Raw genomic sequence first — 14,644 nt, 5'->3', positions numbered from 1 at the left:
GCTCAGAATGAAATAAATGGAAAAGGAGTTGTGAAGAGAGTACCCTACTCACAGATGGTTGACACAGTAAGGAGGGTGGAGTCTGGAGCAAACCCGAAATGTCGATTTTCCTGCTCCTCGGACGCTGCCTGACCTGCAGTACTTTGCCAGCACTATAATCTTGACCCTGATCTCCAGCATCTGCAGTTCTAACTTTCTCCTGTAAGAAATCAGCAGTTTTAAACCAAAAACCTGTTGCAGTTTAAAGCTCTCATTGAGAGTATGAGCTCAGTGTGAAGTTCAGGTAATCTTTATTGTGACCCAACTTTGTTACAGCTTCAGAATCTCCCAGCAGAAAGGTGTAGAAAAAGTAGCAATTTTTTAAAAACAGCTCAAGGTCAAAGTGCAACTCCTCACTTTCTTCATTATTGGTCACCACTGAGTTGTCCCTTTGTAATTGGATCCTTGGTGTAGCCTTAATCTGGAGGAAGTATTGCCTCACTCAGCATTTTCAACCTGTATCCAAGTAAGTTGGATGAGCAGCATAGAGTCAACCAGACTATTGTGGGTCTGGAGTCACGTGTAGGCCAGAGCGGGTAAAGGATGCAGCTGGGATGACTGCTCTAATAACTGCTCAAGTCTTCCCTAAAAAAGAACTGAGTGAATCAGAAGGGGTTTTTTTTCCCACCCCCACCCCACCGACAATAGTTTCACCGTTAGATTCTGAACTCCAGATTTCTGACCAAATTCCAATTCCGCCATCTGTTGTGGGAATCGAACTCGGGAGCCACTGGAACTGGGTTGATAGTCCAGTTGGTAAAGGCACTCGGCCGTCTTTCTTTCAATCCTCCTGCAATGCCACGTGATCCCGCTGGGAGGTCAGCAAGGAGGCGGCCTGGGTAAAGGCCTTCCCGCACTCGGGGCAGCTTAAGGGCCTCTCCCCCATGTGGATCCACTGGTGGGTCTGGAGGTTGGAGGAATCGCTGAAGTCCTTCCTGCAGTCAGGGCAGGGGAATGGCCTCTCCCCAGTGTGACTGCACCAATGAGTCTCCAGGGCAGACGGGAAACAAGCCTTTCCCACAGTTGCCATACTTCCATGGTTTCTCCACGGGGCGGGATTCCTCGGGTTTCTCCATGGCCGAAGCTTCAGCCGCACAAACGCATGTGGAGCTTCTCTCCACCGTGAATTCCTCTTTCCAAACCGTAGAGCTGTTACACGCTCCTCACTCAGTGCACTGCAATGGTCGGGTCTCTCATCCAGTCCCACTGATGCTGAAAACGTACCCAAACAGCTTTGCTCCTCCCAAAATCATAGTTGCAAACTGTTGCGGTCCCGATGGATTGGATTGAATGACTGTCAGACATGGAGGTCAAAGTAAGGACTGCAGACGCTGGAGAGTCAGAGTCAGAAAGTGCGGCGCTGGAAAAGCACAGCAGGTCAGGCAGCATCCGAGGAGCAGGAGAGTCAACGTTTTGGGCATTAGGCCTTCATCTGTTGATTTTGAAACTTCCATCTTTAGATCCTGAAATGTAAAAAGAGATTACAAAAGTCATCACTGTCAGTGCAGGGTAGAAATTCTGAACAAGCAATTCTACTTTCTGCGGAAAGTTCTTTTCTTTTGTTATTTCACAAAATTGAAAGCACCATCCCACTCTCTCTCCCCCTCTGTTCTCACTCTGATCTAACTAATTCCCCTGAAGATGCTGATTCAGGATCTTCCAGGGGCAGAAAAGCAAAAACGTCAAGACTGACATCTCTCTGAATTTTGGATAACTCCACCTGAAAGTTAATATCTTTCACAACATTGGGATACTGCTGAGAGGTGAGGAGGTCTGATTTTGGGAAGCAAAAAAAAATAATGAGTTTGTGCCAATCCCTTCCCTTCACAGAATCCCCAGAGTGTGAAAGCAGGCCACTCAGCCCCACAAATCCATACCGACCCTCTAAAGGGTAACAGACCCACACCTATTGCTCAACTTTTACTCCCTGATTAATGCACCTAACCTGCACACCTCTGGGCACTGTCAATCCATCCTAACCTGGACAAAGTTAAAAATCACACCACCAGGTGAGTGTTCAACAGGTTTATTTGGAATGACTCGCTTTCAGAGCGCTGATCCTTCAGGTGGTTGTGGAGAATAAGATCTTAAGACATAACTTATAGAAAAACATTATCGCGTTCTGCCACCGAAATGATATATTGAACAAACCTGGACTGTCAAGTCTTTTATCTTTTAGACTGGATTGCAGCTATCATTCACATGTAAATCCCAGACCTTCTTGCAAGGCACCTTATCAAGATAACTCGAGGTTTTATAGCAAAATGTGACATCTCAGTTCACATAATGCATTAAAAGGTGTGAGGTCAGAGTCTGTCTGTGTCCCAGTCTTGAGTCAGACTGGTTCTATTTCCAAAGTGTAATTTACAAAATATTACATGGATTGACTGCTTACTGATATTGTATTTTGCTCAAAAAATACACAGTATCTGCAAATACAAATAGAGCCTTATTTCTGAACATCACGACCCTCCACCTCCCCCATGTCTGTCTGTTCTCTAACACGATTCATGGCCCGATCATTATCTGTACAAGTCCTTGTTTTAGCAAAAATGCAACCCCTTGCTTTGATTAAGGCTCTCTCTCACACACATACTCTATCTCTCAGACAGACACACACACACACACACACCCTCAACACACTCTCACACTCGCAGCCTCATACTCCATCACACTTCCCTTTCCCAAGCATGCACACGCACACTTCTGCGCACACACACACAAACTCACATGCACACACTCTCACTCTCTCATGCACACACACACACACACTACTGGCAGAATTATATTTGCAGATACATTCAATTTTGTTCAAAAAGCACACAATCTTCAGGCAGTCAATGCATCTAATATTTTACAAATTCCGACTTTGGAAACAGAACCAGTCTGATTCAAGATTGGAATACTGACAGGTTCAAATCTCACACCTTTAATGCATTGTCTGAGCGGAGATGTCTTTTTTTTTATAAAACCTTAAGTCAACTCAAGAACATTGTTACATATTAATGAACCAAAACCCGCACCCATTCTAAGAGATGAAGACTATCTCAGTTTGTTCAATATATTCTATTAATTGCATGACACTGATCTTTTGATATAAGTTCTGTGTCTTATGATGCTGTTCCATGAGGCGTATGTGTTGATGAGGCAAGATGGTACAGATGAGATGATAGAGAATTTCAGATCACCGAGGAAGGATTGAAAGAGAGAGTTAAGAAGAGCAAAGAGAGGACACAAGCAGTCTTTAGCAAATCGAATAAAGGAGAACCCTAAAGCTTCCCATTGGCATGTGAGGAATAAAAGGATGATTAGGGTAGGAATAGGGCCAGTCAAAGACAGAAGTGGGAAGTGGAGTGTAGACCCTGTAGAGATCGGAGAGGTGCTAAATGAACATTTCTCATCGGTGTTCACTCAGGAAAAGAATGAGGTACGAGATATTAGACTCGAAAGGATCGAGGTTAGTTACACACAGGTGTTATCAATTCGAGAAGGAGTGAAAGTAGACAAGTTCCCTGGGCTGGATGGGATTTATCCGAGGATTCTCTGGGAAGCTAGGGAGGAGATAGCAGAGCCTTTGGCTTTGATATTTGAGTCGTCATTGTCGACGGGTTTAGTACCTGAGGACTGGAGGATTGCAAATGTTGTGCCCTGATTCAAGAGAGGGCATAACTACAAATTGAGGGGTGATAGCTTTAAGACAGATGTCAGATGCAAGTTCTTCACACAGAGCGTGGTAAGGGAGTGGAATGCCCTACCTGCTAAGGTAGTCAACTCAGCCACATTAGAGAGATTTAAACAATCCTTAGATAAGCGCATGGATGATTTTGGGATAGTGTAGAGGAACGAGCTGAGAATAGTTCACAGGTTGGCGCAACATCAAGGGCCGAAAGGCCTGTTCTGAGCTGGATTGTTCTGTGTTCTAAACCTAGTGCAGGAGGCTGAAAGAAATGAGCAGCTTTAAAACAAAAACCTCTTGGAGCTCAAAGCTTTCAATGAGAGTCTGAGCCCAGTGGTAAGTTCAGATAACCTTTATTGCAACCCAACTTTCTTACAGTTTCCGATCTCCCCAGCAAAAAGGCAGAGAAAAAGTAGTTGTTTCTTGAACAGCTCAAGGTGAAAGTGCACACACCACATCTCCCCTGTTTCCTCACCCACCCCCCCACCTCACTGTCTTTACTATTGGTCAGCACCAAGTTGTCCCTTTGTAACTGGATCCTTAGTACAGCCGTAACCCGGAGGAAGTATTGCCTCACTCAGCAATTTCAACCCATACCCTGTCTCCAAGTAAGTTTCTCCCCGCTCCTTTGCCAGTGGGGGGAGGGCAGTGTAGAGTCAACCAGACTGCTGTGGGTCTGGAGTCACGTGTAGGCCAGACCAGGTAAAGGATGCAGCTGGAACGACTGAGTGTATCCTTTCCCACAATGGCGATTCCCTTCCCTAACACAAGAGAGAGGGAATCAGATGGGGGTTTTCTCCCCCCGCACCACCCCCTCCCTGAAACAGTCTCATCGTTAGATTCCGAACTCCACATTTCTGACCGAATACCAATTCTGCATCTGTCATGGGGGGATTCAAACCCGGGAGTCCCCGGAACCGGGTTGATAGTCCAATCGATAATGGTACTCGGCCGTCACTCCTTCAATCCCCTTGCAACGGCACGTGAACTCGCTGGTGGCTCCGCAGGTTGGTGGAGTAGGTGAAGCCCTTCCCGCACTGAGAGCAGATGAACGGCCTCTCCCCGGTGTGGATCCGCTGGTGGCTCCGCAGGTGGGAGGATGTGCTGAAGGCCTTCCCGCACTGAGAGCAGGTGTATGGTCTCTCCCCGGTGTGGATACTGTTAGGACGGGGGTCCTGTCCTTGCGTGTTCGTTTAGGAGGAGAGACCACAGACGCTCAATTGTTTGGCTCAAACAGGCTTTAATGCAGAATCGTAGCTGATAGTGAATCACCATGCATTCACTGGAGAAGGCGCGCGTTCTGCCATCCCCTTACAAAATCGCCCTTGATATACTTTTCTAAGCAAAGCTACGTGATCTCTCGCACACAAAGCGTTTCTTGTGACAGGGCCCGTTTGGCCTTGGCAGCTATCCACGAGACGGTCTCAGTCTCGTAAACAACAGTCCAGCCGCCTGTTATTGAGTTCGTATGGCCTTGGCAGCTGCGCTGAGCAGAGCCTGCCATTGCGCTCGCCTGGCCTTGGTAGTTTCAGTCTCGTAAACAGCAGTCCAGCTGCACAGGCAGTTTCGGTCAGCAGTCCAAACAACAGCTCCGCAGCGCCCCCCGATTCCCCAAGCAGCAACTACAGTTCTACCCTCCCTAGGCCTATATCCATCCCAACATTCCCTCCCTTGGCCTCTACTGAGGCCACATCAACCCATACCGCTACAAACGCAATGTCGCGCGGCAACCGGCGCCAGGTGTGTCGGCGGATGCCCCACCAAATATCCCTTTGGCTTCTCCGAACACATTATGTTGACCCGACTGACCGGTTCTAGGGAAACATTGGGTCAGGGTGAAGTGGTCACTAAGCAGCATACTGTTACAAAACAAGTAACAAACAAAAATTAACAATTGGTAGGCAATTCTAGATTTTTTTTTAAAAAAAACTACAAGAAAGGTCTCATAAGTAGATCTCAAGATTAACAAAAGTTAGGATGAGTGTAGAATGAAGGTCTGTTGTCCAAAGAACACCTAATTATACAACTACTCATTAAAATCGGTCGTATTATACCATGACATCTTGAAATAAATTTTCAAACTACTGACATCGTGTCAAATCTTTTGTAATAGGATTCAATGAGCTTTCCCTCCTTCCCAAAGGTTTGTTGTTAAGTCGGTTCTGGAAGATGCCACAAAACTGGCATTTTCCTTTGTCAAAAATACTGTGAATACAATGTACTGAGTGCACGATTTTCCTTCTATCAAGCTGCTTTGCCAGCCAGAAACTTGACCAGATTCTCGGTACGGATGCAAAAGCCAGGGATCTGCTAAAGCCACAGGCCACTGTTCTGAGGGCCAATGCATGACTGTGCCTATCTTAGGTTGTTCCTCGCTCGAGGAATCTTACCCGTCACTGGCTAACCAGTTATCTTTACTGACCAACAAAAACCCACATCCACTTCACAGCTACTGGCTTATTACTGTGATCAGTGGCTTTTGAGACCAATCAAAACATTTTAGGAATACAAGATGTTGGCTCGGAATCTTTTGGGTAAACAATAGTTTCTTGAGTCTTGAGGCATATAGCACTTCACAATCTCTAACTGCAGCATAAAAAGCACAAATTTACCTGTTGCCAATTTGAACGGGAAAAAATATACAACTAGGGGGTCCTTGGACCACAGCCCTCACATTCTGAGGCCCTGAAGGAGAAGGATTAGAAATGAGAAACACAGTTATAAAGCAAAATCATATATTGTCCCACGTTTCTCTCTCAGGCATAGCTCCTCCATTCCCTCTGGTTTCGATCCCGTAATCTTTCCTTGGGGTGCCCCCATCACAGGCTCCTCCAGCACCGCTGCCTGGTATGCGGGCGGGGGGGTCATCCTTTCCCGTCAGGGCACGGTCAATCTTTCGTGTCACAAGCGTCCTGATACATGGTATACAACAACAACCACAGGTAATAAAGATAGCAACAGAGATGCATAAACCAAGGGCCAGCTGTCCCAGCACAGTTCCCCATCTACCGAATGTGCTATTCAGCCCATCTATGACTGGGTTTTTAACCCCGACTGTTGCTTCAGTTCAGTGGCTAGGGCTCGGAGTTTTATCAAGGTCTTGGTGAGCTTGCCATCCGGGCCTGTGTTGTTTGTTATCGCGGTACAGCACGTTTCTCCAAACAGAGCACAGACCCCCCTTTTCTCGGCCAGTAACATGTCCAGGGCCATCCTATTCTGCAGGGTCATAAGGGAAGTCTGAGCAAGTTGCTCGTGGATCGCGTCAACCGCATCTCGGGTTAAGTTGGCAAGCCTTTGGACATTATAATGGATGAGATCGATTCTATTTGTGTGCTTATTTATCGTGACGGGGAAGATGGCCACAAAAAGGGGAAAGCTGTCAAAGCCGAAGGCCACCTCGTCTATTAGTTTATACTCATCAGGGATGTTTCTGGCCTGACCGATTACATCGATCCAGACCCCATGAGGGTTCTTTAAATCCACTATTGGGTTGATGTTTTGCCTATGTCGGGCATGGGGATCGAGTCCCCGGGGCGGCTTCTGGAAGGTGTAATCACCAGGGGCTCGTGGGGACATAAAGAGCGGGGATTCAGAGTTACTAGGACACAACTCCCTTGCCAATTTAGAGGCAACCAATTGTACAGGATCCTACCTCCGCAGTACCACCACAGGTCCGCTCGGCTCACCGTTAATTCGGCTGCTTCACTCTTCGTGAGGAAACGGGTTCTGTTGCAGCTGGCTTTGTCAATTGTACCAACTTGATATCCTCAGGTAAGCGATCTTGTGTGGGGTCGGAGTCCAATACCACCGTCGCTCCGCATGGGTCCTTTGATACCTGTATGGAGAATCTTACAACAGGGCAAAAACCTATCCACATCAGGATCCAGCTACTGCCCCTCATTTCCAGCCTCCCATTCAGAAAAAGACCTGTTTCTTCTTACTCTTTTCCCACTTGCCAACCAGTTTTATATCCACCTCAAACTAGATCTATTCCTACATTCTTGAACTTTACGCATTAATCCCTTATTGAGACTTTTAACAAAGTCTTCTGAAATTCCAAATAAACCACCTCCACTGGCTCCCTTTCAGTAACTCTATTATTTACATCCTCAAAACATTCCAGTAAATTTGTCAAGCTTGACTTCCCTTTCATAAATCTATGCTGACTGTCTCCAATTCTGCTAATGGTTTCCAAATGCTCAGCTATTCCAGCTATGGATGATCCATTTACTCTGTAATCCCATGTATTTTAGGACACAGATAGAAGAGTACAGCACAGAAGATTTCCCTCCTTGCTGATCAAGAATCTATATTTAACACCACATTTTTGCAGAACAGTTCCAAAGATTCCCAATTCTCCATAAGGAAGAAAAAATTGTTCTAATCTGTGGCCTCTGAAACAGAGACTCCTAATTTAAGATTATCCCACCAGATGAAACTTCAAACCACTCAACATCTTAAGTTTCGATTAATAACCACTCACTCTGCAAAGCTCCTGCAGATACAAACAAAGCCTGTTCTCAAAAGACAACCCATCCCTTCCAAATGCTCTCTGAACACATACACCCGTTCTTAAATAGAGGTGCCTAACATTGTGCCGTGTTCCAGATATGGTCTCCATAAATGCCCTCTTTTACTGAAGCATAGTCTCTTAACTTATGGGATTTAACTCCCCTCACAATAAGGAATAACATTCCAATAGCTGGACTCACTTTCTTCTAATACATTTTGATCCTTTAGCCCTAAGTCCTTCTTGAAAAACATTCAATGTTTTAGACTCAACCACCTTCTGTGGCCAAATCAAATTCATTTGGGTTGGAGAGAATCGGAAAGCAGTAAAAAATGAGGTCTGCAGATGCTGGAGATCACAGCTGCAAATGTGTTGCTGGTCAAAGCACAGCAGGCCAGGCAGCATCTCAGGAATAGAGAATTCCCTCCCCTCCCCTATCAGCGTTCCGCAAGGACCACTCCCTTCGTGACTCCCTCGTCAGATCCACACCCCCACCAACCCAACCTCCACTCCCGGCACCTTCCCCTGCAACCGCAGGAAATGTAAAACTTGCGCCCACACCTCCACACTCACTTCCCTCCAAGGCCCCAAGGGATCCTTCCATATCCGCCACAAGTTCACCTGTACCTCCACACACATCATCTATTGCATCCGCTGCACCCGATGTGGCCTCCTCTATATTGGTGAGACAGGCCGCTTACTTGCGGAACGCTTCAGAGAACACCTCCGGGCCGCCCGAACCAACCAACCCAATCACCCCGTGGCTCAACACTTTAACTCTCCCTCCCACTCCACCGAGGACATGCAGGTCCTTGGACTCCTCCACCGGCAGAACACAACTACACGACGGCTGGAGGAGGAGCGCCTCATCTTCCGCCTGGGAACCCTCCAACCACAAGGTATGAATTCAGATTTCTCCAGTTTCCTCATTTCCCCTCCCCCCACCTTGTCTCAGTCAGTTCCCTCAACTCAGCACCGCCCTCCTAACCTGCAATCCTCTTCCTGACCTCTCCGCCCCCACCCCACTCCGGCCTATCACCCTCACCTTGACCTCCTTCCACCTATCCCACCTCCATCGCCCCTCCCCGAGTCCCTCCTCCCTACCTTTTATCTTAGCCTGCTTGGCTCTGTCTCTCTTATTCCTGATGAAGGGCTTACGCTCGAAACGTCGAATTCTCTATTCCTGAGATGCTGCCTGGCCTGCGAGGATCGGAAAGCAGACAAGAACTAACTCAAACGTTAACTACTGGAAGCTTTAGATGTAACAGGCGCTTCCTTACCTTAGAAAGTTTCGGCCGAAAGTTGTCTGCCAACCGATCTGCCAACTTGTTGTCTCTTCCCTCCCTGAGTCGGGGTCACCAGAATGTTAAGACGGGAGTCCCGTCCTCGCGTGTTCGTTTAGGAGGAGAGACCATAGACGCTCAATCGTTTGGCTCAAGCAGGCTTTATTGCAGAATCGTAGCTGATACATGTATTCACTGGAGAAGGCGCGCGTTCTGCCTTCCCCCTACAAAATCGCTCTTGATATACTTTTGCTAAGCAAAGCTACGTGATCTCTCGCACACAAAGCGTTTCCTGTCACAGAGCTCGTTTGGCCTTGGCAGCTGCCCACGAGACGGTTTCAGTCTCGTAAACAACAGTCCAGCCGCCTGTTTTTGAGCTCGTTTGGCCTTGGCAGCTGCGCCGAGCAGAGCCTGTTATTGAGCTCACTCGGCCCTGGCAGCTGTTTACGAGACAGTTTCAGTCAGCGGTCCAAACAACAGCTTCGCAGCGCCCCCGATTCCCCAAGCAACAACTACAGTTCTACCCTCCCTAGACCTATATTCATCACAACACCTCCCAGGATTAAGCAAGTCCCGCAGATTCTGTGGATCACTTTATTGGCCGGAGCACTGAGTATAGGGGTTGGGGTCTGGACAGGACGTTGCTTAGGCCACTTTTGGAATACACAGGAACCTCGATTATCCAAAGGACACATGCAGGGTGTATTTCAGTCGCCTGACGAATAGATCCCCTACAGTGTGGAAACAGGACCAACCAGTCCACACTGACCCTCCGAAGAGTAACCCACCCAGACCCGTTTCCCTCTGACTAATGTACCTAACACTACGGGCAATTTAGCATGGCCAATTCACCCTGACCTGCACATCTTTGGACTGTGGGACGGAACCGGAGCACTAGGAGGAAACCCACGCAGACGCGGGGAGAATGTGCAAACTCCACACAGTCTGTCGCCTGAGGCAGGAATGAAACCCGGGTCCCTGGTACTGTGAGGTAGCAGCGCTAACCACTGAGCCACCGTGCTGGTTCATCTAATTCTGGATAATCGAAGCTCCTCTGTATTATGTGCACTTCTGGTCTATCGGAAGGATGTTGCAAAACTTGAAAGGGTTCAGAAAGATTGACAAGGATGTTGCCAGGGTTGGAGGGTTTGAGCTACAGGGAGAGGCTGAACAGGCTGGGGTTGTCTTCCCTGGAACGTCGGAGGCTGAGGTTTGACTTTAAGAGAGGTTTAGAAAATCATGAGGGGCATGGATAGGGATAGACAAAGTCTTTTGCCAGAACTAGAGGGCATAGGTTTAGGGTGAGAGGGGAAAGATTTAAAAAGGGTCCTAAGGGGCAACATTTTTCACACAGAGGGTGGTGTGTGCGTGTGGAATGAGCTGCCAGATGAAGTGGTGGAGGCTGGTACAATTGCAACATTTAAAAGGCATCCACTTGGGTATTTGTGTAAGGAGGGGTTTGGAGGGATAGGGCCAATTGCTGGCAAATAGGACTTGATTAGTTGAGGATATGGAGGAGTTGGAGTTGGAGTTGTTTCTGTGTTGTACATCTCTACTTCAGGAGGAAATGCGCAGTCGCAGGCTCGCAGAGCCACTGGATGCCAAGGAGATGAGAGCACAGCAACTGCAGTGACCCTCCCCCTCCCACCCAGGGTTCAGCCCTGGGCGGTGACTCACAGCGGCTGGCCCCGTCACTTGTGCCCCCGCTGGTGCTGCAGCAGGTGCTGGGACTGAGCGAAGCCCCTCCCGCAGACAGAGCAGGTGAATGGCCTCTCCCCTGTGTGGACCCGCTGGTGCCGCAGCAGGTGCTGGGACCGAGCGAAGCCCCTCCCGCAGACGGAGCAGGTGAATGGCCTCTCCCCCGTGTGGACCCGCTGGTGCCGCAGCAGGGTGGACGAGCGAGGGAAGCCCTTGCCGCAGACGGAGCAGGTGAAGGGCCGCTCCCCGGTGTGGAGCAGCTGGTGGGACTGCAGGGTGGACGACTGGGTAAAGCCCTTGCCGCAGACGGTGCAGGCGAAGGGCCTCTCCCCGGTGTGGACCCGCTGGTGCCGCAGCAGGGTGGATGAGTGAGAGAAGCCCTTGCCGCACACCGAGCAGGTGAAGGGCCGCTCCCCAGTGTGGACCAGCTGGTGGGACCGCAGGGTGGACAAGTGAGGGAAGCCCTTGCCGCAGACGGGACAGGTGAAGGGCCTCTCCCCGGTGTGGACCCGCTGGTGCCGCAGCAGGGTGGACGAGTGAGGGAAGCCCTTGCCGCACACCGAGCAGGTGAAGGGCCGCTCCCCAGTGTGGACCCACTGGTGGGCCAGCAGGTGCGACGACTGGGTAAAGCCCTGCCGCAGACGGAGCAGGTGAAGGGCCGCTCCCCGGCGTGGACCCGCTGGTGGGACTTCAGCTTCAACGACTTAGTGAAGGCCTTCCCGCACTCGGAGCAGACGTACGGCCTCTTGCCGTTGTGGAGCCGCTGGTGGGACAGCAGGTGGGACGAGCGGGTGAAGCCCTTGTCACAGACCGAGCAGCTGAATGGCCTCTCCCCGGTGTGGACCCGCTGGTGTGAGATCAGGTGGGACGACTGGGTGAAGCCCTTGCCGCAGACGGAGCAGGTGAAGGGCCGCTCCCCGGTGTGGACCCGCCGGTGCTTGAGCAGGTTGGACGAGTGAGAGAAGCCCTTGGCGCAGACGGAGCAGGTGAAGGGCCGCTCCCCGGTGTGGACCCGCTGGTGGGCCAGCAGGTTGGCCGAGTCGCTGAAGTCCTTCCCGCACCCGGAACAGGTGAAGGGCCGCTCCCCAGTGTGGAAACGGCGGTGGATCTCCAGATCGGACGGGTAGCGGAATCCTTTCCCGCAATCCCCACACTTCCACGGTTTCTCCATGGCGCGCGGAATGCCTCCTGAGACTTCCTTTCCCCACAGTGGGCAAACTGGCTCAGGCACGTGCCCCTGTGGTTCAGGTAAAGATGATACTTTAAGAGCCTACTGAAGTAGACAAAAACGTTCAAAGAATTTGCCCCTTCTGGACTGAAAGAGGGACGTCTCTCCTGTCCCACGAATCAAGGGGCTCTGTCAGACCTTCACATGGTACTCAGTTGGGGAGCTCTACCAGCAAAGCTGCTCTTCTCATATCCTGTGAAAAGGGGATTACAAAAGTCATTGCTGCCTGCACATGACAGGAATTCAGAACAGATCATTCTAGTTTCTGTAGAACTTCCCTAAAAGAATCAAGTTACAATATGCAGATGCCAGTGTTGGGCTGGGGTGTACAAAGGTAAAAAAAAATCACATCACCAGGTTGTAGTCCATTAGATTTGTTTAGAAGTTCGAGCTTTCAGAGCTCTGCACCTTCATCAGGTAGCTAGTGTTGGGACGAAATAACGTCCAAGCGTGTTCTTTTAAGGAGAGACCACACTTACCCAATTATTTGATATAATTGGAGGTACATTTATTTAGCTGCAGAAACCTAGCTGTTACAGCGAAGCACGAAAGATCGAATGGTTCGCTGGAGAAAATGTACAAGTTCTGAAAATCTATCGATAAGCTCCGTTAGTTATACTATTTTCTAATCTCAATTCATGCAACGTGATCTTTCACAAACAAAAGCCTTCTTCAAAATGGTATAATTTGCAAACAAAGGTTCTATGTATTCTGGAAACATTTTTACAAAGGCTTTACATATATTTGAGACATTCTGTATCATAGACACAAAGAATTACTATGATCGAGACATTTTTCCTAGTCTTATTATCACATAGTTTAGCAGGCAAAATTGACCTTGCTGATGTTCTTTCATTTGAACATCAGCTTTGTTAGTTGTCATGGCAACAAGCCCAGAATTAAAATTACTTTGATCATCATTTTAAACTATAGGTTCACAGTGCCCCCCAATGTCCTAAGAAGTAACTACATCTCTATCCTACCTAACACTAGTAAAACCTCCAGGCGAAAAAGACAGCAGATGCTGGAGATCAGAGTGATGCTGGAAAAGCACAGCAGGTCAGGCAGCATCCGAGGAGCAGGGAAAAAAAAAAATCGACGTTTCGGGCAAAAGCCCTTCATCAGGAATGAGGAAAGAATGAGGACACTTTCCTCATTCCTGAAGAAGGGCTCATGCCCGAAACCTCGGTTCTCCTGCTCCTCGGATGCTGCCTGACCTGCTGCGCTTTTCCAGCAATACATTTCCATTATCTGAAATATTAACAAGTTGCCTGATGAAGTAGTGTCTCTCTGAAAGCCAGTGCTTCCAATTAAACCTGTTGGACTATAACCTAGAGTTGAAAAGGTGCTGCTGGAAAAGCTCAGCAGGTCAGGCAGCATCCAAGGAACAGAAGATTCGACGTTTCAGGCATAAGCCCTGAAGAAGGGCTCTGGCCCGAAACGTCGAATCTCCTGTTCCTTGGATGCTGCCTGACCTGCTGAGCTTTTCCAGCAACACATTTTCAGCTCTGATCTCCAGCATCTACAGACCTCATTTTCTCCTATAACCTAGAGTTGTGTGATTTTTAACTTTAAAAAGTGTTGCAAATCTCCACCCCCCCCCCCCCCACCACCCACCACACACACACCCCACACACACACACACACACACACACACACACACACACACACACACACATTTCTTCAATTCTCACTCTGCTGTTTCTGATATTACCCATCCCCCAGTATTGTCCAGAAAGTGACTTATTACCTAAAAAAGCTGTAAATCTCCATCCCACACACTCTTTAACTCTTGCTGTACCTAATATCCCACCAACCCCCCCCATGCTCCAGCAGGGTCAGACTGATGCTCATTGACTGAGCCACACTCACCTCTTCCTGGACACAGGGACCCTCCAGACCAACACAACATCAGCTCCCCTTAACCGCCCCCCCGCAACGGCGCATGTGCAGGAGCATCCGGTCACGTGAATGGAGTGACCACCGTCGTCACAAAGGCCGCGTGTTGATTGGACGTAGCGCCCGCCCGTGCGGCGTTCCAGCCTTTCCCATTGGTCTACCGCTTGTCTTTGTGACGCCCACGTGACCTCTCTCCTCCCCCCCGCCCGCCCATTCCTTCACCTCGACACGGGGAGGCATGACCAATGGGGAGCCTTGGAGGACCGGAAGGAAGGCTGGTCGTCCTACCAATCAGAGCATCCCGTCATTGT

General features: G+C 49.1%; 1 pseudogene; it reads right to left on the bottom strand.

The window, feature by feature from the left end:
* Positions 1–9,653: 9,653 nt before the first annotated feature.
* LOC132808382 (zinc finger protein 229-like) lies at positions 9,654–14,379 on the bottom strand (annotated as a pseudogene).
* Between the last annotated feature and the right edge of the window lie 265 nt (positions 14,380–14,644).

This window comes from Hemiscyllium ocellatum, assembly GCF_020745735.1.
Source record: "Hemiscyllium ocellatum isolate sHemOce1 chromosome 27 unlocalized genomic scaffold, sHemOce1.pat.X.cur. SUPER_27_unloc_5, whole genome shotgun sequence".
In the NCBI taxonomy this organism is placed as follows: Eukaryota; Metazoa; Chordata; class Chondrichthyes; order Orectolobiformes; family Hemiscylliidae; genus Hemiscyllium; species Hemiscyllium ocellatum.
Note: the sequence above shows the minus strand (reverse complement) of the source record. Positions and strands in the feature narration are given on the sequence as shown.